Raw genomic sequence first — 27,601 nt, 5'->3', positions numbered from 1 at the left:
AAACACTTCCACGGAGTTATACTTAAACCTTTGACCCTGGGCTTAAAATTGAAGATTTATGGTAAGACATAAACATGAGAAGAATGCTTCCTTCCCTGCAATGAGATTATATTGGAAAGGCTATTATTAGGTAACCACTGAGGTCAAATGTATAAGTTCCAAGGATACTTTTCCTTTTAAATTTAGTCCAAGGGGGGAAAATACTTCCCTTCGTGAATGCTTAGCACATTTCCTATTGCTCCATCGTCTTTTCACCATGGTGTGGGGAAGCTGAGATCTAATTCTAAAGCTCAGTCACAGCAATCGTGATTGTCTCTTAACATCTTTATTTTTCCTCTTGTGTGTACTTTTTTAATGGTAATATCTATATTAATAATTTAACTAAACATTACAAATTCTTTTTAGAGATGTTGAACTGTACGATTCAATGAATATGAATTAAATACATTCAAAATGGGAGTTCCCGTCATGGTGCAGCGGGAAACGAATCTGACTAGGAACCATGAGCTTGTGGGTTCAATCCATGGCCTCGCTCAGTGGGTTAAGGATATAGTGCTGCCGTGAGCTGTGGTGTAGGTCGCAGAAGTGGCTCAGATCTGACGTTGCTGTGGCTGTGGTGTAGGCCAGTGGCTAAAGCTTTGATTCCACCTAGCCCGGGAAGCTCCCAGGAAGCAGGTGTGGTCTAAAAAAAAAAAAAAAATTCAAAATAATAACCTACGGTTTTCATTTAATACATATTGTGAAGTAACTCAGAATGCAAAGAAATATTTCGTACCTTGAGAATTTAAAATTTGATAAATAAATTGTATTTGGGATGAAAGGAATGAAGCCAGAAGTCTCCCAGCCTAAATATGTGGCCGGTCAGTGATGAGTAGTCCACAATGCCCCTCAGAATGCAGGAGGTCCCCTTTCCTCCTTTCCTGGGTCAGCAGATACATGGCTATAAATCTACAAAGCAGAGTGGTGACCCCTCCCTAGAGGCCACTGGCATCTACATTAGCTTTGAAAGCTCTTATGATGTGCAAATGTAATTTAGACTTGACCCCATGGCATTATAAAAAGATAGCAGCTTTTCATATTGATCAGACTTTTTAAAAAGATGCTAGTCTTCTGGTCCTAGTCAAGTATGTGCCTTCAGCACATTCAGCAATCAATTTGGAAAGTAATTTGCAGATCTGCCAAGCATACAAAAATAGAAGGATTTCCTCGCCGATGGGCCCTGAAGTCACAGGGTTTCTGTGAGGGTTTCATTATAAAGCCAAGGAAAAAAGAAATCTAAGTTGCATTTCCACACCTTTTAAATCCTTCCAGATAGTGGTTCTCAACTTCTTCTGCTTTGGCTCAGCAGAGGGATACCACATACACCTCACAGGAACTGTGGCTTTGATTCTCAAGAGTCTGGGGAACAGGAAGCTTAAAAAGGCGCCTTTCTCATCAATTCCAATGTAGACTCTACTCCAGGCTAGTGAGAATTACTACAAAGCAGAATAGACTAATTAATTCCATGTGTATAACATAAATTAGGGATAAAGGAACCAGACAAAGGAAAGAGAATGAGGTGGAAGAAAATGAAGTGGAAAGACCTATAGGGAAGGGAAATGGTCAGAATGTCAATACAAGGGGAGAGAGACGTGCAGAGGTAGGCCAGAGTAGAATTTGGGAATGAAGCCAGTGAGAGTGGCTAATATGAACAAAGAAGAACAAAAGAGCATTGCTCACCACCCAGATCCACAAGGCTTAAGCTCAAACAATTGCAGTCACCTACTGACAACGCAACGTTGAGAGAAATTCAGTATGAAAAACAGGATGCAGCCCTCTGTACTTTGGGTAAATGGGCTCCATAGAGAGTTAGATGAATATCTCTGGAAGAATCTTAATGACCCCAGATTCTTGCATCTTCCCATGCATAGAAAAACACTAAAATCATTAACTTGATATATCTATTCTTTGTGACTAGCAATAATCTTTTATCAAGATGTATGCTTGGGAATTCCCATTGTGGCTCAGTGAGTTAAGGATCCAGCACTGCCGCAAGCTGTGGTGTAGGTCATAGGTGCGGCTCAGATCCAGTGTTGCTGTGGCAATTTGACCCCTAGCCTGGGAACTTCCATATGCTGCAGGTGCAGTAGTTAAAAAAAATAAATAAATAAATAAATGTATGCTTGTATTTCCTAGCCAAAAAAATAAAAAATAAAAAAATCATGTATAACTGGCTTCTCCTCCTCTTCAGAGAAGTTGCTCAGAGCTGTCTCCTGAGCTATAGTCCTCAGTAAAGCCCTGAAGAAAACAGCCTCATGACTCTTTTTTTTTTTTTTTTTTTTGTCTTTTTGCCTTTTCTAGGGCCGCTCCTGTGGCATATGGAGGTTCCCAGGCTAGGGGTTTAATCAGAGCTGTAGCCGCAGGCCTACACCACAGCCACAGCAACACCGGATCCTTAACCCACCGAGCAAGGCCAGGGATCGAACCCACAACCTAATGGTTCCTAGTCGGATTTGTTAACCACCGTGCCACGATGGGAACTCCAAGCCTCACAACTCTTATGTGGTGTGTTTTTCTTTAAGTTGACACTATTCAGAAGAGCAAAACTAAACAAAAGATCATTTAAGGAAACAATTTTTAACATATGACAAAGGATTAAGATCTATAATATGTAAAGATACCACAAAAATTGATTAAAATATTTCAATATCCAGTCAGAAAAATTGGGAGAAGATACAAACAGGTAACATTAAGCAAACAAAAAAGGGACCAAAAACATTTATAAAAATTACAAATTAAAATTAGACAGAATTTTTTACCCAAGTCTGAAGGAGTTAATACCCAGGGGTTAGCAGTATATTAGGGAAAACAACACTGCAGACTGGAAAACCTTTCTAAAAAGTAATTTGGTATTCAAAATTTTGCATATCCTTTACCCCAGCATTTGCTATAAAAAATAATTAGACTCACAGTAAAGGCATTTGTACAAAGATTTCCATTATAATTCCTTATCTAGTAATGAAAAATTAAAATAAATCTAATTGTGCAATAACACTGAATACTGACATGTTCTTAGTGGGAATTCTTCGGGAGTGGAGTCTGAGATCCTGGCTGGTTATTTGAGAGGTGATCCCAGGAAACAGAACTGAACTGGAAATATGGAGAAAGTGAGACAGATGAAGGAGAAAATCCATTATGGTTTTCAGGAATGAGTTGTTTACTGCTGCAGGCAATTGCACCTCAATTCTGCTGAGGACCTCTGCAGAATTATGCAGCATGAGTCTCATAACTGTCCCAACACAGGACGGGAGGCTGGGGCACTTATCCACCAACTCCCATACCTCACTGGTTGAGGCTGCAGTATGAATGCCTCCATACGCCTAGGTTATAGCTTCCTGTGTCAAGGTGACCTTTGCAGCTTTGGAGAAAGCAGAGCAGAGGTATGGCACAGCTTGTATCTGATGCGGGGCACTGTCAAAATGCGTGGAACTGTCCACCACAGATGTGCTAATATCAGTTAGGCTAAGGGGACATAACTGGCATATTCATATCAAGTTAAAATCACATTATGAATAGAACATACGGTATATCTCATGTTTAAAGTAGATACATATTTAGACACACATAACACAACAGGCCTGGCAGGATATTTGCCAAAAGCTAATTGGTGATTACCTCTGAGTAATGATTATCTCAGACGATTTTCACTTTAAAAAATGTCTATATTTCAACATTAAATTACACAAAGTAAATGCAGCTATAATTTTTCTACAAAAAATTTGAATACTGAAAAGAAACTAAGTCCATGTACTTTTTTATTTTGTTTTATTTTTGAGAGTTTAGATTTATTTGAGGCAAAATGAGTTCTTGAGCCCAGGAGGCAGTATCACAAATAACCCTGAGAAAACTGCTCCAAGGAGGTAAAGGGGGAATCCAGATATATAGGAGTTTTGTAACAAAGGCAGGTAGTAGGAACAAAAGATTACTCTTAATAACAGAAAACTAGATATCTGAAGTTAAGGAATTTAGTACTTCCCTATGTATGGGAAGATTCAAGGTCTGGGCTCACTAAAATCATTCCTTTGATATGCACCTCACCTATCAGGGGCCAGTATCTTTTAATAAGCCTTATTTTTAAAAAGTACACACTTGCTCTACACGTACAAATAATATTAATGTTACTAATTATACGATCCTCAAGTTATTCAATAATTCTAATTCATTTTAAACTAAAAGCTAGTATATGAAATAGCTGCCTTCAAAGTATTTTCATGCTGACAGTAATATTTCAAGCATAAACCAATCACCCATAATTTAATTCTAAATTTTCCATTAAAAGAAAGTAAAAGGGGAAAATAATAAGATGAACAAATAACACAGAATAAATCTTGCCTTCATCATAATGATGATAAATCATTTTTCCACCCACCCCACATACTCTCATTTTGAAGATGCTCATCAACCTCTTTCTTATCACTTCAAAACCAATTTGCCTACAGCTTAAGATCTTTGTGTTAATATTATTGCACCTTCTTCATTCACTTCCTCTTTTAAGTATTTATTGAGTGGCTGCCATAAATCAGATACACTGCTAGGCCTGAAGATACAATGGACAAGTTCTCCATTCTCCAGGAACTTACCATCTCCTGGGTAACCAAAACAATAGCATGATAAGTGACAGCAAGAGCAAACACAGGATGCAGAGGGGTAGTATATAAAACAGTATGGAGGTACCTCAGAAAACTAAATATAAAACTACCGTATGATCCAGCAATCCCACTCCTGGGCATATATATGGACAAAACTTTCCTTGAAAAAGATACATGCACCCCTATGTTTATTGCAACACTATTCACAATTAGCCAAGACATGGAAACAACCTAAATGTCCATCGATAGATGAATGGATTAAGAAGATGTGGTACATGTATACAATAGAATACCATTCAGCCATAAAAAAGAACAAAATAATGCCATTTGCAGCAACATGGATGGAACTAGAGATTCTCATACTAAGTGAAGTCAGAAAGAGAAACACAAACACCATATGATAGCACTTATATCTGGAATCCAATATATGGCACAAATGAACCTATCTACAGAAAAGAAACAAACTCATGGACATAGCAAATTTTGGTTGCTGAGGGGGTGGGGGAGGGAGTGGGATGAACTGGGAGTTTGGGGTTAGTAGATACAAACTATTGCATTTGGAGTGGATGAGCAATGAGATCCTCCTGTATAGCACAGGGAACTATATCTAAACACCTGTGAGAAATATGATGGAGGATAATGTGATAAAAAGAATATATATATGTATAACTTTGATGTATAGTGGAAACTGAAAGAACACTGTAAATCAACTACAATTAAAAAAAAAATCAGAAAAAAAAAAGACACCCAGCCCAGTCTTGAAGGGTGAAGTAGGAGGGGAAGACTCCACTAGGTGGTGCTATAGTAGCTGAGGTCAGAGGACAAGCTGAAGATAATGCAGGAGGAGAGAAAATGACAGAACTTGGACTTTCTTTTGTTTCAGGAACCATGCCATATTTCCAACATAGTTTTTCCCTAACCACCCCTGTCCTTGCATTATTCTCCAGAGCACTGAAAAAAACAAAACAAAACAAAACAAAACAAAAACAAAACAAAAACAACCCTTAAACATCCTCTCCACACTTCCAACTTGAAACATGAAATGCCTCTGCCTGGCTGTCCATGTTCCTGCTAGGTTGGCTGTCTACTGTGACCATGTAAGACTAAGTTCACCCTGCCCAGTGAGCACCCCCTACTCTCTTCAGGCCAGGCACCTTGCTGTGTTTGTCCCATTAATTCCCACCCCCATGCCTTAACTGCTTTGGCACCTTATATCTGGCATGTCATCTCCAACCCTCTCCCTCCTGATCAGTCTCCCAAGTGCTATTTTAATGGCTTCCTTGAGCTACACAACTTCCCAGAGGCTACCACCCCAACCAGGAACTGGCAATACCAGTGTAACTGCCTTCTACGGAAAGGTCTTCTTATTCCTACCTTTAACATTTATTTGGGACCGAGAGAAACAATATGAAGGAGGAGAAAACATGAAAACGAAACAAAACAAAACAAAACAATGAACTTAGAATGAAATGTGAGTGAAAATTTAGCTGTTTATTGTTCTTCACAATGCCTTTTATTCTGGATTGAATATCTGTAGACATTTTCTTGAAAATGAAGAAAGTGAGCCTGCCACTTCAAGAAACTCAAATGATAGTATTTGCTGCCAATCATAAAATTCAAACTTTCAAGCAAACACGAGTATTTTGTAAAACATATATAAGCTACTAGATGCTTAATAGCATCTCATTTGTTAAAAACTTTTCTGAGGTGATCAGTGAAAACAATGACAAATATGCTTTTGATATTAACGATAAATAACATGTGCCAACATTCGTAAGATCTATATAACTCAGTGAACCAGTAATTTCCAAATGACCCATGCATGATGTTAGATAATTACACATGGATGAAAGGGAAAGAGAAATCAATAGATGTTAATGTAACCAAGCACAGAAAGTTCACTGACATCAAAGAAATGACTTCTTCTTGAGTTTGGCATCATACAAAGAAAAATACCTACAGTTTTCTGGAAAACACTATTAAGATATTTCTACCTTTTCCAATTACATATATTTGTGAGGTCAGATGCTCTTTATATAACTCAACCAAACACACACACACACACACACACACACACACACACACGATTGACAGACTGAATGCAGAAGCAGGCATGAAAATCCAGCTCTCTTCTCCATACATTAGAGGTAATGGCAAAAATCTTTAATTTTTGTTAGAAAATAGTTATTTTTCTTAAAATGTTATTTACGTTACCATGTAATAATTTCTTTAACAATTTACCAGTTTTTTGTTTTTTGTTTTTTTTTTTTTGGCTGCCCCAAGTCATATGGAATTACCAGGCCAGGAATCAGATCTGAGCCACAGTTGCAACCTGTGCCATAGCTGCAGCAATGCCAGATCCTTAACCCACTGTGCTGGGTCAGGGATCGAACCTGCATCCCAATGCTCCTAAGACACCATTGATCCCATCGCACCATATCAGGAACTCCAACAATTTACCAATTTTAATTTCTAAGTTAAGTATAAATACATATGACTCACAAAAACAAAAGCTCTTTAAAATCCTGTATGATTGTCTCAAGTGTAAAGGGGTCCTGAAACCCAAAAATTTGAAAAACCACTGCATCAAGGATAGCAGATCAGCACAATAAGAAGAACCGAATCTCTGAAGATGGTATGGAGCAGAGTTGTCCTGCTGGCCCAGGCCACCCACTCATACCAGGCCTGCGACATGAGGCAGAAAGGCACCTGTTCTTTAAGCTGTTGTGCTACCAGATCTGTTGGCTGCATTACTGCTGCAGCTTAGTCTTCATCCTGACCAATTTAAGGCACATACGGCAACAGATACACACATTGGGGAAGAGCTCTGGTTCCCAGTAAGTGAGTTCCTTTAAGTTTACACACTGACTAAATAACCCTCAGCATGTGCAATGTTACATCCCCTGTATCTGATACACAATTTGCTGCTGTATTTCCTCCTCCACCCTTCACAGCCCTTAACACACTAAAGTTAGACCACGAATCCAAAGCGACAGAGTCAAATCAGGGGAGTGGGGTCAGAGTCTTGATATACATTATTTAATCAGATAAGCCACAGTGGCAGGAAGAGACTAAGGGACAATACAGCTAAGGAGACTTTTAGGATTTTCACAAATCATCAATTTTCTAAAATGATTTACCTTGAGCTAAGGTCTATTTGCTTAAAAATCATATTCCTGAGACCAATTTAAAGGAACTACATAAGAAAAGAGGGAAAAGCCATTGTTTGATTTCATAAAAATACTGGGTACTTCAGGCTTGATTCTTCTTATGCATGGAATGTGACTTGCTTTTTCATGTGTTATCTTGTCCCCATGCCTATGTATTATATCTGAAAACCCATGATAGGCTACCTTCTACAAATCATGAATCCAAACATACCAAATAGAACAGTCTTGTTTCCTGAACTCCTAAATGGCCAATAAATCTTCTGTCTGGATATGGCCACAAATGACTATGGAAGACACAGATTTTACATGAGGAATATGGTAGAAGAAAAAATTGAATTGTGCCATTATTATTTCAGAAAGCTGCAAGAAAACCCCAAATTCAGACACTTGCAAAGCAGCCAAATTCCTATAGCATTTAATTATGTTAATCAATAACATCACTGTTTTGAAAGGCAGGGGACTCTTGAAATAGAGAAATAAAAGTTCCTTAATTTCCCAATCCCTGCAATCACGGAAAGAACACATGAGGGGGAAGAGAGCATCAGAAAGGACATAGAAACCCCCCTGTCTGGCCTCAGTCTGCTATTAACCAGCTGAGGAATGCTGGGTAAGTCAGTTCAGCTACCTGGTTGCTCACAGGCAAAATGAGCTGTTGGACTGTATAGTTTCTACGACCCCTCAAGCCCTACATCTCACCATCCTCTTGACACCCCACAAATGGAAACACAGCATGAGAGGGAGATCCTTGTTTTTCCCCTTTATGAAGGGACTCCAGTTATCCACTGCAATTTAGAGTTTCTGAATCACTGACACAATTAAATCACTCTTATTAAACCACTCTTATTAAACACAATCAGAGCATTATTAGTAATCAGTATAACAAAAAGCTCATTTTGCCCAATTTGATGATGTATGAATAAAAGTCATAAAGTGAGTAATTGCTTTTCAATGTGTCCTCTCTTTGTGAGACTCAAGTTTTGTACTATGTTTGGTATTGAAGATTAAAATTTTCTGAATTAAACACTGATGAAAATTTGATGATGGTATTTTAATTTAGGAAAATAATGACACCCTCTCCTTATGACCACTTTCATATATTAAAATTCAGAAGGGAATTCACCATTCAGTTTACCATTACTCATTGCTAATAGGACAAATGATCAAACTATACCCTTTAAATGAGTGGTACATCCTTATATATTATTTATCTTCTAATTAGGATAGAGAAATTATCCTTTGAGTTGCTGAGTTAATTGCAAAGAAGGAATTGATCTTTATGCAGTTAATTTTCTGATTTTAATCAAGCCTGTCTTCCTGTCCTCCTGGCTCCTGATCTTCCAAAAATGAGTAATTATTTTTTGGGGGAGGGGAAGGTGAAAGATATGTTGGCTATATTAATGCAGCTGAATTATATCAAAGGGCTGAACCAGCAATACAGAAGTGGTTTGCTGAATATAAAATAAAGCTTTCCTCTAGATGAATAAGGAGAGTTTTTAAAAATCAATGAGATGGAAAGGCTGGGTGATTAATGAGATTGGCATGATACTGAAAACATAACCTTAAATTATCTATTTGTCTGGAAGCAAAAACAAGATGACCAAGTAGCCACAGTATATCACTGACCAGCCTTTCTATGCAAATAGAACCAGGTTCCTTTTTTATCTTCTGTTGTACAGGCATACCTTGCAGATATTGTAGGTTCTATTCCAGACCACTGGAATAAAGCAAATCCACAAACTTTTTGGTTTCCCAGTGCCTAGAAAAGTCATGTTTACACTATACTGTGCAATAATATTATGTCTACAAAACTATGTACATACCTTAATCAAAAATATTTTATTGCTTAAAAAATGCTAACTATCACCTGAGTCTTCAGTGAGTCATAATCTCCACATTCTCATGGAGACTATGTCAGGTTCTTAACCTGTGAGCCACTATGGGAACTACCATTTCCAGTTTTTTGATTAAAGTGAGAGACGTGCAACTCTTCCTTTCACTTGAACACTTAGAGGCCATGGTAGGATTATTAATTGGACTAATTTCAATATCACTGTGTCTCAGGGAACAGGGAGCCCCCAGGAGAGGGAGAGAGATGGGAGAACACACACAACATTTATCAGCTAAGTCCTGTGGACCTCTAAAATAATTACAATAGTAACATCTGAGATCATTGATCCCAGATCACCATAACAAATGTTATAATAATGAAAAAGTTTGAAATATTGCAAGAATTACCAATTTGTGACACAAACTTGCTGAATTCGTAAAATGGGCACAAAGTGAGCAAATGCTATTGGAAAAATGGCACTGATAGACTTGCTTGATATAGGGTAGCCACAAACCTTCAATTTGTAAAAAAAAAAAAGGGGGGGGATTATAAGCACAATGCAATAAAACAAAGTATGCTTGTATTTTTGAAGTGCTCCTTTGTTGTGTTTGCCTCAACACCTATGAATTTCTGAGTTCACCGAGGTCTACATTATTAACCCATCAATGTTTACTTTCTTGTCGTTTGGTTTATGATTTCATGGGTTATACTTATTACTCGCCAAATACCTGATTCTTCAGGCACAGACACTATCAATTATAGAACCTGCCTGTGCAAACGAGTGAACAAGGCTATTTATTGTACTAGAAACTGGCACTGCAGAAAAAGGCCATGAAATTGAACCATGCTGGAGCCATCTGTCTCCAGGCTATGGTATACAAATGACTTCACGACTTCAGCCTACTGTTCCAGGGACTACAACACAGAAAACATGCATGAGGTAATCTTTAAATGAGAAACAGCCATAGACAATGACATTTCACTTGCTCCAATACAAACAACTTTAGCAACTATGCTAAGATACACTATTCTGTTATCATTGGGAAGTGCTATCTGAAAAGACTCACATCAAGCTAAAGTGTAATTATCCTTTAATAAATGCATAATTGAGTTAAATTACAATGGTATTTCAGCTCTTCAATTAGAGTTTCTCTGATACTCTTAATTGGAGGGGGTTTTCCACTATAAATATATCTTCTACTCTATAGGGTATCTAATTTTGGAGTTCATAAACATTACCAGGCACCGGTTGTATAAATACATGTTCTCTAATATAAACTGGGAAAGACTCCATCAATTTACCTTCTGATTCTGCAACTTACATCCAGAAAAATTGCCCCATTTTTATACACCATTGGTTAGCAACAGAAATAATGCACCTCTTTTAACTAACAGTATTATAGCAAGATTGTGTTATATGTAGTTACTGTTCCAGTGAAAAAAAATTTAGTCCCAGATAGAAATTGTAACATCACTGTTTTATAACGGGACTGGGTGAAATTTTGTCCCTGGAAAAACTGAAAGGACATCCAAGGAGAGGAAAATTACAGTTAGTTCAAACAGGAAGTAATCAAAAACTGTCTAAATATAGGGAAAATTGGCATCTGTAACAAGCTCCAATAGGAATAAGAGGGACTCAGAAGAGAAGGTCAGCTGTACCATAGATTTCCTTAGTTCAGGATTATACTTACCTAAATGACACCCTTTTAATAAGGGGTATAAAAATAAACTGAAGGCTGAGACAATTAACTTCCTAATAAATTCTTATTATTTATCATGCAGTAACATTCACCTACTCATTCCCCCTTCCCCCCCCTCCTCCCAGCGTGCCAGTCATATTCTAGGTGCTAGGGACTGGGGAGTAAATAAAACAAACAGAAAATCACTGTTCCCATAGAATTTCTTTTCTGGTGGAGGAGACTGACACTAAACAAGATAGCTAAGCAAAAATGTTTGTTACATATGATGACGGCTGAGGAGAGAAAATGGAATATGAAACATCAGAGGGTGTGATGGGGAGATGACACTGATAGAACAGCCAGGGAAGACTTCACCGAAGTGGAGACTTTTGAGGGAAGACTTGAAAGAAATCATTCTGTAGTTGTAACTTCCACTTTTCTGTCTTGACTACATTATCTGCTCTTTTTACCTTTAGTTATATGTAAATAAAATAAGCCAGTCACACAGAAGGAGAGAAGGCATGAATCAGGGAAAGAGAGGGACATTTAGCTTTTAACTGGCAACAGCTTCACCACTGCTTTCTAAATCTATCAGTCTGTGGGTCATTGCTGTGGGTATTAAGTCACATCCTCAGATGGGGTCCTGGCTAATTCCATTTATGACTTTGCAAAAAAGAATACTGAAATGAGGGTGATGGAATTGGGGAGAAGTCACTGAGGCGCAGATCTTTAGCAAGGCTGGCATTCTCTGCCAAGTTAGAGGATGAAAAGGGAAAAAAGACTGCAGATAAATTTACTGTTTTACTGCATAGACCTGCTTCCTCATTTAAATTGACATAAGCCATTTTCTGTTTCAATTCTCTGCTCTAAAAAATGGCCACAAGGATCATCATACCACATTTGTGAAACTGAAGATATATAGAGGCAAGAATCTTAAAAGAAAAAACGTCTTGGGACTGGAAATCACTGATTTCATTGCTTAGATAACCTGCATCACCGCATACCATGATAACGGAGGACAACACAAAGTGAGGGGTATAGAAGTGAATTCACTGGAGACTTTAGACTGGTAGTTAAGCAGGATTCTGAAGCTGTGTTTTTAAACTGAAGATAACCACATGAGGAATACTTAATTCTTCAACACTGTGTGCTTGACCTGTATATCTAATCATTCAGGTCTTTAAAAAAAAAAACCCTGCTCTTCCCATACTATAAATTCTTCTCAAATGATCACATATATTGATCCAGACCCCTTATGACAGCTTCCCACTTTATGTTTCAGAATAACCTAGGAGCAGATGCCTTCATGCAGTGGTTATTCTTCCTGGGAAATGTGTAAGGGGAAGATGTGTTAATCAGATGCTGCAAATACTTGAGGGCAATCATCAGAATTACTTTTATTTTTTAACCCAAAGATTGCTGGGATCCACTTCAGACTTATTAAGACAGAATCTTTGGCGGGGCGGAGGGGCGGGGGTTAGTGCCCAGTTATGTGTAGTTAACAAGCTCTCTGGGTGATTCAGGTCTGCTGCATGGTTAGAACTACTGCACCAAGGTAAGCTGCTGAAACCTACAACCTATAATGTGACATATGAGGAATTCTGCAGAAAGGCAGTTTGTCACGTACTCTAGCTGCTCTGCATGCCCCCACCTTTCCCTGAAGAATGGTGCTCAGGTTCTAAGTATCTCATGTGACTTGACAAGTAGGGGAGTAGAAAGTGATACCAGGAAGGTGATATTACAGTTTATTTTAATAAATATACTTTTTAGAATGGCAGCCACACAGCATAAGTATCTGAGACTTGAAAGGGACATCTGATAGTACCAGTGATAAAAGGCTTATTCTGCCCATTTCAAAGACAGTTTTATGTATACTAAGCAGAGATGCTTGTCTTTCTCCACCAGTCGCCTATACCAACGTTATTCTCCCCTTTCTTGCTTATTGGTAGAACCCTGATTTTAAGTTGAGCACACTGTCTTCTGGAAAAACAGAGACATTTCTCAGCCTTCCTGCAGTTAAGTTTCTACTTCTGTGTCTCTGTTCTGCCTATGAAGTGTAAATGGTGTGTGGGATGTTGATAAAGGCTACTTAATGAGATATGACTCAGCTGGCAAGCAACTTTTCCCCTATTCACTTTTTCTTCTTTTGAGGGACAATATCATTGAAGTGATGGCTGGAGTTCCCACAGCCATTTTGTACCAAGAAGTAATCTTAACAAAAGAAACTGTGTACTAGTGCACAGGAGCAGAAAGACAGACTATATCCCTGTGTCCTTAATGACACAATGAGCCATCACATCAGACTCCAACTGCCTCCCTCCAGACTTACTTTACATAAGAAATAAGAAATATACTCTTTACACAAGAAATAAAGTCTTTTCATTATCATTATTATTATTTGCTACATGTTTCAAAGCTAATTTTAACTAATATAACAGAGAGGACCACCAAGGGACATGTAAAGTCAGGGACATATTTCAGTGGTGGATAGGACTTTTTCTGTGAATTCTTAATATACTGATATATCCTTAAAAATCATGTTGTACTTGTATAGCTCTAGGATTATAAAGAGTTAATAGCATTTTAGTCTCATGCTGAAGCAATAAAGTAAAATGACTTCTTAATCTCTGTATACTTAAGAATAATTAGTGTAAGTTCATGGAGATAAACCTGATAAAAGATTAGGGCTAAAAGTGGAGAGCAGGTGAATTAGAGTACTGGGCATATGCTGTCTTGTTGACCATGGGGTAGGGATAAAGAGGAAGTAAAGATGACCCATGATATCTGGCTTGGTTGGCTCCTGCAGATGGTGATGCCCATAAATAAGATGGGGAGCACCAGAGGAGGAATTAAGGGGAAGGGAAGAGAAAGAGCTTGGTTTTGACCATGAAGAACTTTTGAGATACTTATGGGATACAAATGCAGAGTCCAGGAGAAAGTTAGAAAACAGTCTGCGAATCCAGTTTCACTTGCTCTTCTGCTTTTGAAAAACATTTGTTAATTCCACATCACTTATTCCATGAAGCCCAAGCTCCCTATCATGACTTCAAGACAATTTATGACCTGCTTTTAACCTACATTTTCAGATCTGTCTTTGAATATCTCTGTCTCTTTGCCCACAAGGTCCCACCAAACACAAAGCAAACCTCAAGTCATATATAACTGTTCATGGTTTCACCCAAGCGAGCTTCACAGAAGTTTGTGCATATTTCTTTCATAACATAGATGCACTTTGCTATAAATATTTCTTTACCTGCCTGCCTCTCACATGGGAGAGAACTATTTGACGGGCCAGCCTATTATTATCCTGGATACAATTCATCTAACAGGTAAGCACTCCAATGCTTAATTAACAGGCTCACACACCAGGCTTCTGTTTTTGCTGACTCTGCTTTTTCCTCATCTGGAACGTGGAAAGGATTCAATGATGACCCCGAACAGTCAGGGACAGGTGAATAATACAGTGGTGCCTTTTACCTGGAGAGACCAGATCAGAAGAGGAGAGAGAAAAAATGCCCAACAGCTAGCAGGAGTAGGAGAGTTTCATATACAGAAAAGAGGAAACAAATACACTCAGGTCTCTGAGAACTTTTACTTCAGTCAGTAAACAACATCCAGAGTATGGGGTACACAGCTCCTATTTGGGAAAAGAAGGCTGGAATCCCATGAGGGAGAAAGCACAGGGGTGCTCCAAGGCAGGGGTCAGCTTGAACAAAAAAGGCATGACAGGAAATGTTCTGGCCACCAGTGCCAGACAGCCACTTCATATACAAACCAGCCCCATCAGCACAGTGGGGAGCCCCATCAGCCCTCCTTGTTGTCCTCAGCAGTGCTTCCAAACTCGACAAGGTCTGGGGCTTCCCTGCCTACAGGTTTTGTACCTGCCATTGGAACATCATGGGCTATATCCTGTGTTAGATACAGCCAGTACCAATCCAAATATATGTTGCTTAGCTTCTTCAGTTTGGAATAAAAAGAAAAAAAAAAATAATGGAAGGCTATAGTGTAGAAAACAGAGGCGCTTTACCACGTCAAATGCTAAAGTTTTGCCAGCTCTCCATGACACATACTCCCACTTTTGTTGAGAGTTTACAAAGATTATTGAATGTGCGTAAGTTCCTTTTAATTAGTGTGATATGGCACAATACTAATAAAAGACTATGCCTTATTAGGACTGTGAAGTACTGACAACACGAGAGCTGATTTGAGCCCTGGCGAAATAGTATATTTATATATTATGTACATTTTTCACATCTTTTATACATGGCATTGGAATATGGTTTTAGGAGACTCTTAGGACAGTATGATAAAAGGAAACACAGCATCACTTATTCCTCACTCAAATTTAAATCGCTTTTCAGTATTGATTCTCAATGCACAAATGGCATAAAATGAATATTAAAAGGCATAAAATGAATATGTTTTGATCCAGTACACCCTCTCCCTGGCGTTTATTCAGATGAATTAAAAACTTATGTTCACACAAAAACCTGTACATACAAATTTATGGCAGCTTTATTTATAATTACCAAAATGAGGAAGCAATAAGATATTAATGGTGAATGGATAAACTGTGGTACATCCATATAATGGAATATTATTCAGCAATAGAAAATAAATGAGCTATCAAGCCATAAAAAGATATGAGAGGAACCTTAAATGCATATTGCTAAGTGAAAGAACCCAGTCTGAAACAGCTACATACTGCACAGTTTCCAACTATATGACATTGTGGAAAAGCTAAAACTATGAAGACAGTAAAAAGATCAGTGATTGCCTAGAGGTGAAGGGAATGAATAGGCAGAGTACAGAGGATTTGGGGGCCAATGAAACTATTTGGTATGATACTGTAATGGTGAATACAAGCTATTATACATTTGTCAAAACCCCACAGGTTGCACAACATTGAAGTAAACTATAGTTTATCAGCTGTAACAAAAGTACCACACTAATGTAAAATGTTAATACTGGAGGACCTGTAGGGGATAGAAGGAGAGGAATGAGGCACAGGGAAATTCTGTACTTTCTGCTCCAATTTTCCTCTACACCTAAAATTGTTGGGAGAAAAGGTAAATTAGGGGGTTGGGATTGACATATACATACTACTATGTATAAAACAAACAGATAACAAGGACCTAATGTATAGCACAGGGTCATTTACTCAATACTGTGCAATAACCTACACAGGAAAAGAATCTGAATTTCATAACTGATTTACTTTGCTATACACCTGAAACTAACACAACTTTGTAAGTCAACTATACTACAATAAAGTTTATTTTTTTTGTAAAATTATTGCTCAGTGGTAACAAACCTAACTAGTACCCATGAGGATTCGGGTTCAACCCTTGGCCTCGCTCAGTGGGTTAAGGATCCTGTGTTGCTGTGAGCTCATGGGTAGGTCGCAGATGCAGCTCAGGTCTGGAGTTGCTGCGGCTGTGGTGTAGGCCAGCAGCTGTAGCTCTGATTCGACACCTAACCTGGGAACTTCCATGTGCAGGTGCAGCCCTAAAAAAGCTAATAAAAAAAGAAGAAAAAGAAAAAGAAAGAAAAAGGAGAGGGATAAGGAGGATTAGGGTTACTAGGGTGGGATTGGGGAGTAATTTTCCTCATTCACTAAAGGTGATATAATAGTTCCCACCATGAGTGGGCACTGTGGGTCCCAGGAGATTGGCCACTAAGGTGCTTCAGGAGTGCCAGGCACACAGAAAGTGTCCAGTCAGTAAAGTTGACCTATTATTACTATGATTGTTGCCAGGAAATGGCAGCACCAAACAACTTTTGTCATACCCACCATATTTTAATTCCTGATTTTTTTAAATTGAATTGCTAGAGTAAAAGTAATGATCATAGGAAGTCCAAAATATATCTACCCTAAGTAGGAGATTCATACACTTCAAGTATTTGTAGAATTTATGGTTGTTTACTAGCAAAAACCATCTTTTCATTAACCTTTCTACTCACCTCTGCCATGAAATCTCTTACATAATCACACGGACAGACTATAGAAAAGATAAAGGTAACTCCATCTGTGTAGGTTAGGCTGGCTGCATAGAACCAAAAACTCAAAGTCACAGGGATGTAAGAAATGGCAGATGCTTACTGGTTACATAAAATATCTGGAGGGAGGCCACCAGGACTGGTATCATGGCTCTACAAAGTCACTGGGACTCCTGGGTTCCTTCTAGGTCACTGCTCTGCCACTCCTGGGGTAGTGTTCCTACCATCCAAGAAAGCTTCCAGAGCTATCACATCCATGTGGTAGGAAGCAGGAAGATCCTTGAATTTCCTTTTAAAGAGACTTTCCAGAAGACACTTTCTAACAGCACTTCTCATGTGTGTTATTAACTGACACATTGTCCTGGTACCCAGCTGCAACAGATGTGTACCTGGTGGCATTGTATCCAGCTAGGAAGCAGGGGGCATGGGCTCTGAGAGGTAACAGTGGCTTTACTGCTGCACAGTGGCTATCGCACTTCTATGAATGGCTGGATGGAGCCCCATGACTCCATGCAAAGGGAGAAGGATCCTTTCTCTTTGTGGATTATGTGTAGTTACAGGGAGAGGGGAAATTGGGTGTTAATTCCTTATTACTAAAAAGCAGGCTTCTTTGTTGTATGTTTGTATGTTTGCTTTTCTTTCTTCTTTTTTTTTTTTTTTTTTTGCTATACCTGCTGCATGTAGAAGTTCCTGGTCCAGGGATCAAACCAGCACCACAGCAGTAACCAGAGCCACCAGGTGAAAACATTATCAGTGACCTTATAAAAAGGTGAGACTGTTAGAAAGCAGGGGCTGGCCAGGTATGTCATATCATAAAGAGGAGGTTCTCTCAAATCTCCTTTATTTGTGGTAGGGGTAGAGGTATGGTATAAAATTTGGGTCCTGTCATAGCTCAGTGGTAACAAACCTGACTAGTATCCATGAGGACATGGGTTCAATCCTTGGCCTCGCTCAGTGGATTAAGGATCCGGCGTTGCCATGAGCTGTGATGTAGGTCACAGACGTGGCTCAAAACCAGCGTTGCTGCAGCTGTGGTGTAGGCCAGTGGCTACAGCTCCAATTCAACCCCTAGCCTGGGAACCTCCATATGCTGCGAGTGTGGCCCTAAAACAAGACAATAAAATAAAATAAAATAAAATAAAATAAAATAAAATAAAATAAAATAAAATAAAATAATGCACATATATGCTATGTAGGTACAAAATATCTTCCACGTACACAAGAAGTACTTACAAAACTAATGGTAGGATGAGTGGGGGTTAGAGGAAAGGAGATTTTTCACTTTTACGCTCTTCTGTATATCATTTAAACATATTCTATGCCTGGGTATAACGTGAATTTAAAAATGACTTTTAAATGTGGAATAAAATAAAAAGACAAGATAGTGACAATTGAAGGTAAAACCATAATGATAAATCAAAGGTAGGCTATAAATATTATTAGCCTTCCAGTGATCAACTTGAAAGGGTAAAGTTTACATGCCCAGGAAAGAAAAGCAGAGTAGTTTGCTCAGGGAGCCAACCTATTCTCATTATTAAGAACTGAGAGAGGAGTTCCCGCCGTGGCTCAGTGGTTAACAAATCCGACTAGGAATCATGAGGTTGCAGGTTCGGTCCCTGGCCTGTCTCAGTGCATTAAAGATCTGGCATTGCCGAGAGCTGTGGTGTAAGTCACAGACACGGCTTGGATCTGGCATTGCTATGGCTCTGGCACAGGCCAGCAACTGTAGCTCCGATTCGATCCCTAGCCTGGGAACCTCCATATGCCTCGGGTGCAGCCCTAGAAAAGACAAAAAAAGACAAAAAAGAAAGAACTGAGAAATTTCTCCTAGGAAGCCTCACAAGGAAGACACTGTGTGACACAAAATATCCTGATCTTATGCTCATAACATCACAGTGACAGATTTCATAAAGCTTCTGCCTACAATGACCCCCAACAGAAGCCGATGGCAACACAGCAAATGGAATTCACAGAAGCATCTCTGAGGGGAACCAGTTCAGCCTATAGGCTCTAGAACCAGACAGCCTGAGTTCAAATGACCGTCCCACCACATAATTTTCTGTAAGAACTTAGGCAAGTTAATTGATTTTTCTGTGCCTCAGTTTCTTTATCTGCCTCATAGGGTTTGGTGAGGAATAAATGTAGGAATGCATATATACATTTTAGCAAACACTCAATCCACGCTAGTTATTTATACACATGTCCTAGAATTTTCTCTCATCTAAATCTTTAATAGGGCATTGAGCATGCCCAATCCTGGAGGCTGTGGTCCTCACCTACCATGAACAGGCTCCCTTTCCCCTACAAGGTGTTTCCTCTTTGCAGAGGCTCAGGAGCCTAGCATGGAGCAGAAGTCAGAGAGGACTGCCCACAACATGATGTAATGGAGTAATTGGGAACAAGGCTGGGTTATTTCTCAGAAAACATGTTGGATATGTATCATCACAGCAGGATGAAGGCAGGAGAGGCCTCAAGGTTCTGCTTCATGGGACAGCTCGAATCTACTTCCACAGGATCTCCTATTGGTCCCTAACAGAGGTAACTTATTGCACAGAGTTGTTTATATTATTATATATATTGAGTATAAACTATCTACTAAGCATTGTTTATTTTAGTCTTATAATAAGGCTCTTAGGTAGATCCAATTATCATCTAATTTTACAGGAAAGAGGCACAGAGACAAAGAGAAGGTAACTTGGAACATGTCACATCTAGGAAATGCCAGTACCAAGACTCTACCCAGTCCAGCAGATGGGCTCTTTTAACTGTGGCATTGTATCATACCACACATCACATAGATCAAAGTTACAAAATGTCCACCCAAAAATCAGAAAGATTTACTATGGAATAGCTTTGCTTTTTGGAAAGGTTTAGACCCCTTCTAGATAATACAAACATTAATGTCATGTGAAGGAATGCTTGTTCCATATTTATGGGTTGCAGGGCTGGTGCTGATGGGGTGACAGTGGAGGGGGGTGAAGTGGAGGAGGAAGGGCTTACAACGAGTTACTAATTACATCATGTCAAGAAGAAGAGGCATTGGAAAATGCTGCACCGAAATGTCTAATTGATCCAAGAGAAGATGGTTTCTATTGGCTCCACCTCTTTTGACATGCTATGGTGCCAGGTCTACATAAGAGCAAACAACATGGCATATTCTGTTCAGAAAACGTGGTCTACAGCAGATCCCCATACTCAGGCTCTCACATCACTCTGCTGGGCTTCTTCAAGTGGGGGTTAAAAATCCAACAGGGGTCTGGGAAAACAGTGGCAAACTCCAGTGGCACTTTGTACAGCTTGGTCTGAGTAACCCCCATTTATATTGTGTCAGGCATACAGGTGGTATAAAATGCGGATGTAAGCTACAATATGATAAAAGGGAAAAAGCTTACAATTTAAAAGGGAATAGAAATGAATTAAAATACTAATAAATACGTGCCAAGTCAGATGCACTAAACTACCCTATCAGGCTTCCTTGTAAAGCAAATTCCTTGGGGACAGAGGTGGTTTTCTTTTTATTCCTATGGACCTAGTATCAGCACAGTGATTCTTCAATCTATTAAACTGAATAGATTTGAGGCATCCTAATGTTTCTCTAGTTTGGAGAGTACAGATGGGAACATCATATCCTCATGCCCATATTTCCTAGGTTGTAATGCACAAAGGAGTAGCTCTACCTCTCAAGCAAATAGAAAGGTGGCTACAAAAGTACTTTTAGGAGTTCCCATCGTGGCCCCAGTGGTTAACGAACCCGACTAGGAACCATGAGTTTGTGGGTTCGATCCCTGGCCTTGCTCAGGGGGTTAAGGATCTGGCATTGCCGTGAGCTGTGGTGTAGATCACAGACATGGCTCGGATCCCACATTGCTGTGGCTCTGGTGTAGGCCGGCGGCTACAGCTCCAATTGGACCCCTAGCCTGGGAACCTCCATATGCCATGGGAGCGGCCCAAGAAATGGCAAAAAGACGAGGAAAAAAAAAAAGTATTTTTAAGGACTAGAAAGGCATTATTTTAAAACACTGTCTACACCAATCACAATGAAATACCACTTTACACATGTCGCACAGAATAGTTATCATCCAAAAGACAACAAATAACAAATACTGGCAAGGATGTTTCCACACCACCTGTGTACTGCTGGTGGGAATGTAAATTGGTGCAACCAATATAGAAAACTGCATGGAGATTCCTCAAAAAATTAAAAATAGAACTGCAATATGATCCAGAGATTTCACTTCAGTATTTACCTGAAGAAAACAAAAACACTACCTGGAAAAGTATATGCACTCCAATGTTCATTGTAGCACTATTTACAATAGACAAGATATGCAAGTCGCCTATGTCCATCAATAGGTGAATGGATAAAGGGGATGTGGAATATATATGTGATGGAATATTACTCGGCCATCAAAAAGAAATACTGCCATTTTCGAATAGATCCTAAGGGTATTATGCTAATTGAAATAAGTCAGAGACAGAAAGAGAAATATTATATGACCTCACTTATATATGGAATCTAAAAAGCAAAACAAATAATAAAACAAAATGAAAAAGGACTCATAAAGGACAAATGGGTGGTTGTAAGAAGGGAAGGGGGGTTGGGGTGGGCAAAATAAGTGCAGGGGATTAGGAGATACAAACTTTCAGTTATAAAGTAAATAAGCTGTGGGGATATAATATACAGCACAGGAGTTCCCGTCGTGGCGCAGTGGTTAACGAATCCGACTAGGAACCATGAGGTTGCGGGTTTGGTCCCTGCCCTTGCTCAGTGGGTTAAAGATCCGGCGTTGCCCTGAGCTGTGGTGGAGGTTGCAGACGCGGCTCGGATCCCGCGTTGCTGTGGCTCTGGCGTAGGCCGGTGGCTACAGCTCTGATTCAACCCCTAGCCTGGGAACCTCCATATGCCGCGGGAGCGGCCCAAGAAATAGCAGCAACAACAACAACAACACACACAAAAAAAAAAAATACAGCACAAGGAATATGGTCAATATATTGTAATAACTTTGTATGAGGACAGATGGTTACTAGACTTATCAAGGTGATCATTTCACAACATGATGCAAATATCAAATCACTATGTAGCACACCTGAAACTAACATACTATTGAAAGTCGACTATATTTCAATCAAAAAAAAATCAATACCACATACATTCTTTAGTTGGTTCTCCAACATAATAACTTACCAATTTTTAAAAATTCTTCCTGAGGTTAAAAAAAGACAAGACAAAAATCAATGAAGAGTGCTTTTAATTGTGGTAATTTATATCATGGTCTTTTGCAGCATATGAGATGAGGAACTTCAAGTAGGGGAAACAGCTATGGCAGCAGGGTTTTTGTTTTTTGTTTTTTTTTTCTGTTGTTGTTGTTGTTGTTGTTTTTGCCAAACCTTGAATACCTCATCCAACAGATGGTTCTCCCAAAGATATCAGCCATCCAATGAGTCACTGCTTGAGAAGTACCCCACACAGCTTACTTTGGAAAGAATGGTACCATTATTATACACAGTATTTCCCATACGCTTAGTGATCAAGGTGGAAAACCTCACTATTAAGGGTCCATTCCTTAAGGATCTATTAAAAACTAATCTATTTTGTTTTTTTAAAAAGCCAGTTGTCCTAGGAAGTATATATGAAGTATTATCGGCCATGGACACACTGGTTCAGAGCCTTCCTTAATGACAGTTGAAAGCAAAGCCTCTCAGGAATTTTTTTAAAAAAAGTTTTAGTAGAAAGTTTTAGGGAAGATATAAGTGCCTAGTTGCAGAGATTGTATACCTTAGGTTTTCTTAATAGATTTCTGGTCATCAAATATCCTGCACTAATATTTTATAAACTATCAAAATGTCTTCAAACTTACAACACACTAATGTACAAACTGTATCTCCCAGAATTCCTGTTGATCTTAGAAAAAGCATAGTTTTTTTGTTGTTGTTAATTCATGCTTCCTATTTTTGGTTGAAAAACACATTCAGTGTCCTCAGGGGGCTAGATATGCAGCCATTATTTAGAAAAAGAAAGAAAGAAGAGTGAAGAAAAGAGAAGTAAGATGACTTTAAAAGTAAATCATTTATTTAATTATTTTTGATTTAAGTATAGTTGATTTACAATGTTTTAGGTGTACACCAAGGTGATTCAGTTATATAATGAATAGTTTACATATATATATATATATATATATTCTTTTTTAGATTCTTTTCCATCATAGGTAACATAAGGTATTGAATACAGTTCTTTGTGCTGTATAGCAGGTTATTTTATTTTTTTAATAATGATTTTTATTTTTTCCATTATAGCTGGTTTACAGTGTTCTGTCAATTTTCTACTGTACAGCATGGTGACCCAGTCATACATACACATATACATTCTTTTTCTCACATTATCATGCTCCATCATAAGTGATTAGACATAGTTCCCACTGCTACACAGCAGGATCTCATTGCTAGTCCATTCAAAAGGCAATAGTTTACATCTATTTCCCATTCCATCCCATTCCTTCCCCCTCCCCCTTGGCAACTACAAGTCTGTTCTCCAAGTCCATGATTTTCTTTTCTGTGGAAAGGTTCATTTGTGCTATATATTAAATTCCAGTTATAAATGATATCATATGGTATTTGCCTTTCTTTTTCTGACTGACTTCACTTAGTATGAGAGTCTCTAGTTCCATCCATGTTGCTGAAAATGGCATTATTTTGTTCTTTTTTATGGCTGAGTAGTATTCCATTGTATATACATACCTCATCTTCCTAATTCAATCATCTGTTGATGGAAATTTAGGTTGTTTCCATGTCCTGGCTATTGTGAACAGTGCTGCAATAAACATGTGGGTGCATGTGTCTTTTTCAAAGAAAGTTTTGTCTGGATATATGCCCAAGAGTGGGATTGCTGGGTCATATGGTAGTTCTATGTATAGATTTCTAAGGCACCTCCATACTGTTTTCCACAGTGGTTATACCAATTTACATTCCCACCAACAGTGCAGGAGAGTTCTCTTTTCTCCACACCCTCTCCAGCATTTGTTATTTGTGGACTTATTAATGATGGCCATTCTGACTGGTGTGAGGTGGTACCTCATATACAGTAGGTCTTTATTGTTTATCTATTTTATATGGCAGTATGTATCTGTTAATTCCAAATTCCCAATTTATCCCTCCCCACCCCTTTTTCCCTTTGGTAACCTGTTTATTTAAGTATTTTTCTCTAGTCAGCCCTGTTAACCATTCATGAAAGCATTCACAAAGCAATCCTATTCTTCTACAATTGTTTTTCCCCTTTGTCCTCTATTTCACATATAGAAATTTGCTCTTTTTGAACACATTAGAACAACCATAGCCTTTTGGGACTTTCACATGGATTATTTAAATGATAAAATGAGAAAGTATTTACTTATCAAAAATTTCTGCTCCATTAGGGATAAACACTGGTTTATAGTACAGCTTGTCTACCATGGTCAAGTTCAGAATAGCCGTTCTGGAGTTCCCGTCGTGGCGCAGTGGTTAACGAATCCGACTAGGAACCATGAGGTTGCGGGTTCGACCCCTGCCCTTGCTCAGTGGGTTAACGATCCGGCGTTGCCGTGAGCTGTGGTGGAGGTTGCAGACGCGGCTCGGATTCTGCGTTGCTGTGGCTCTGGCGTAGGCCGGCAGCTACAGCTCCGATTCAACCCCTAGCCTGGGAACCTCCATATGCCGCTGGAGCGGCCCAAGAAATAGCAACAACAACAACAAAAAGACAAAAAGACAAAAGACAAAAAAAAAAAAAGAATAGCCGTTCTAGGGAAATTAGCTACCTGTCTACACCTCTGCCAATGTCCTGACCTTTCCTTTTGGAAAGTACATTCAGTTGCCTCAAGGATCAAGCATAAACTGGGGCATAGAGAAAGTGGTACAGCGAGAATAATTCCAAATTCTCTTTCAATTATATTAACCTATGAAATACAAATAGTATACAGATTTTTCTGAAAGTCCAGAATGCTGTGATAAGCCATAAAGTTCATACAAATAAGTACTGTCACCTGTCCAGCAGCAAGTAAAACAGGTGGGAGGTGAAACAGTTGGCATCGCATGGTTAGAAGGGACTCTTGGAACTCCAGAAGTTTCTCTTGGAATTTTGCCTCTTCAGTCTTATTTTCTGAACTTTGACTTTATGTACTTCTGATTTTTCTTTTGATTCTACCCTTTATCAATTCTAAAAACTTCATGTTTGTCCAAGCTGAGACAGGTTATTTCTCAAAAATGTGTGTGTAGGAGTTTCTGTTGTGGTTCAGCAGAAATGAATCTGTCTAGTATCCATGAAGACGCAGGTTTGATCCCTGACCTCGCTTGGTGGGTTAAGGATCTGGTATTTCTGTGAGCTGTGGTATAGGTTGTAGATGTGGCTTGGATCTGGCGCTGCTGTGGCTGGCTGTGGTGTAGGCTGGTGGCTACAGCTCCTATTAGACCCCTAGCCTGGGAACCTCTATATGTGGCGGGTACGGTCCTAAAAAGACAAAAAAAAAAAAAATGTGTATATAATCATAGGGCCAGATTGTTCACCTGTGACAAAAGAAGGAAAAATCCGAAGGTAGAGAAGTTCAGGGTCTAACATGCAAACTCATTCTATGTAAGTAGGACACACTATCCACCATCCCCAACTCCATTTGAAACCCAGACACCTGAGAATACTCTTTGTTGGCAACTCCTGAGTGTGCATTTACCATATGTATTTCTCATTTTGCTCACAAGTTAATTCAGGAAAGTGCTATCAACACCTTTTGGTCAATGACTGCTTTGGAATAAGAGGCAGCCACCATCAAGGATCTCTTTCTAACTCTCTGGAATCTATTTAGGGGGAAAGGTCTATCACCTTCAAGCAGACTAAAACTCAACAAGAAGCCCTTAAGCAAAGATGGTTCTTTCCTCTTGGAGGCCAAAATGTACACTTACCTAAAGGATGTCCTTATTATAAAAGATTATGTACCTGGCTGTGGTCTCGCAGCATGTACACCCAGCTTAGGATAGGCAGTCTGAAGTTAAAATCCTGGTTGTGCTTAGATGTTTGAAAAAGGGACCTTGGTCACATTAATCTCCCTAGCCCTTATATGTTTCACCTACCACAGAGATCTTGAAATTATCAGTAAGAATAATGGTCTGTGCTTCATAAAAGTAGATGTGTTCTATAAAAGCATGAGCTAAGCATCGGGATCATTACTTATCTTTAAGTAACAGGAAATGCCATGACATAGAATATACTTACACAGGAAATTCCACCAGTTACTGATGTTCAGAGTGTACTCAGAGCTGGTTTTGCACTGGTGTGGCCGCTGTGATGCAACCCTATACTACTATGTTGCCTTGTGAGTTACAGCATACATTTAAAAATGTATAGCCAAGTCAAAGACCTTCAAGACAAATAGAAACTATAGCCTTGACTTTGGCTACACCTTTATTCCAATGACTAAAACTAAAATTCAATTAAATAATTTTATATAATATTTTATATATTACTATATCAACTTGTGATTTCTCTCCCTAGGCTCCGCTATCTTTTGATTCCTGAGATGCATGAAGAATCTGAGTTTATGAGTTTAAGTGCTTGGTAATTTAAAACCAAAGCTTTTCAACTTTAAAGTTCATTAGGAAGATATATTGACAGAGACACATTACAGAATGGCTAATAATGAGAAGTACCTCATCCTAGTATCTTTTCTTTCCAACATTAACATCATGCCAAAAGGGGCCATCTGACAACCATTTCCAAGCAGATGATTTTCTAACTATTTATTAAAGAGAAATATTTTCCAGGTCCCAGGGCCTATTGCTAAGACAGGGATTTGTAAGTTCCAGTTCATTTATTGGTTTTGGCAGCATTTCACTGTCACAGTTGTTAGCTTTGCTGGCAGCAGACAGCATTTCTCTGCAGCAGTAGTCCACAGAAAACTGTCCTAGATTAGTAATAAAAACTAGGGGAACCAAATACAGTGATGATGGTTTTAAATGCAACAGATAAGTGAAAACAATAACTCACAAATATTTAAGATAATTAAACTTTTTTGTAGCACACCACAAAAGATCCTCAGGCCATGAAATTTTAGGACAAGGTTTTTAAATCTCCTCTTTCAAAGGAGAACTATAATCCTTCTTTGAATAGCAGGGGAAACAATCCCACCTGTGCACGAATGTCCTTATATTATGAATAGACCCCTGGTGTGATCTAGATGGCCTTTATCTGTATCAGATCCATCCAGTCGAGAAAGGTCCCTCAGCAATAAAATGAAGCAGCCTTTGGAAATGGTAGCTGTGGGGTGTGCCCCTGGGGCG

The 27,601-nt window shown here is 38.9% G+C and overlaps 1 protein-coding gene and 1 long non-coding RNA gene across 13 annotated transcripts in view; both read right to left on the bottom strand.

Annotated features, from left to right (window-relative positions):
- CERS6 (ceramide synthase 6) overlaps positions 1–27,601 on the bottom strand; it is a 334,531-nt gene that overhangs the window by 103,126 nt on the left and 203,804 nt on the right. The gene's annotated exons all lie outside the window — the stretch shown is intronic.
- LOC146395968 (uncharacterized) lies at positions 16,580–22,193 on the bottom strand. Its single transcript, XR_014829515.1, has 2 exons — positions 18,309–22,193; positions 16,580–17,949 (listed from the first exon to the last, which is right to left on the bottom strand). It is a non-coding gene; the product is annotated as an uncharacterized LOC146395968 (long non-coding RNA).

The sequence above is a fragment of the Sus scrofa genome, chromosome 15 (assembly GCF_054392235.1).
Source record: "Sus scrofa isolate SSC_HxYL_T2T_F1_AM1 chromosome 15, Sscrofa_HxYL_maternal_Yorkshire_Landrace_v2.0, whole genome shotgun sequence".
Taxonomy (NCBI): Eukaryota; Metazoa; Chordata; class Mammalia; order Artiodactyla; family Suidae; genus Sus; species Sus scrofa.
The sequence above is the reverse complement of the archived record's forward strand: the minus strand, read 5'-3'. Positions and strand labels throughout refer to the sequence as shown.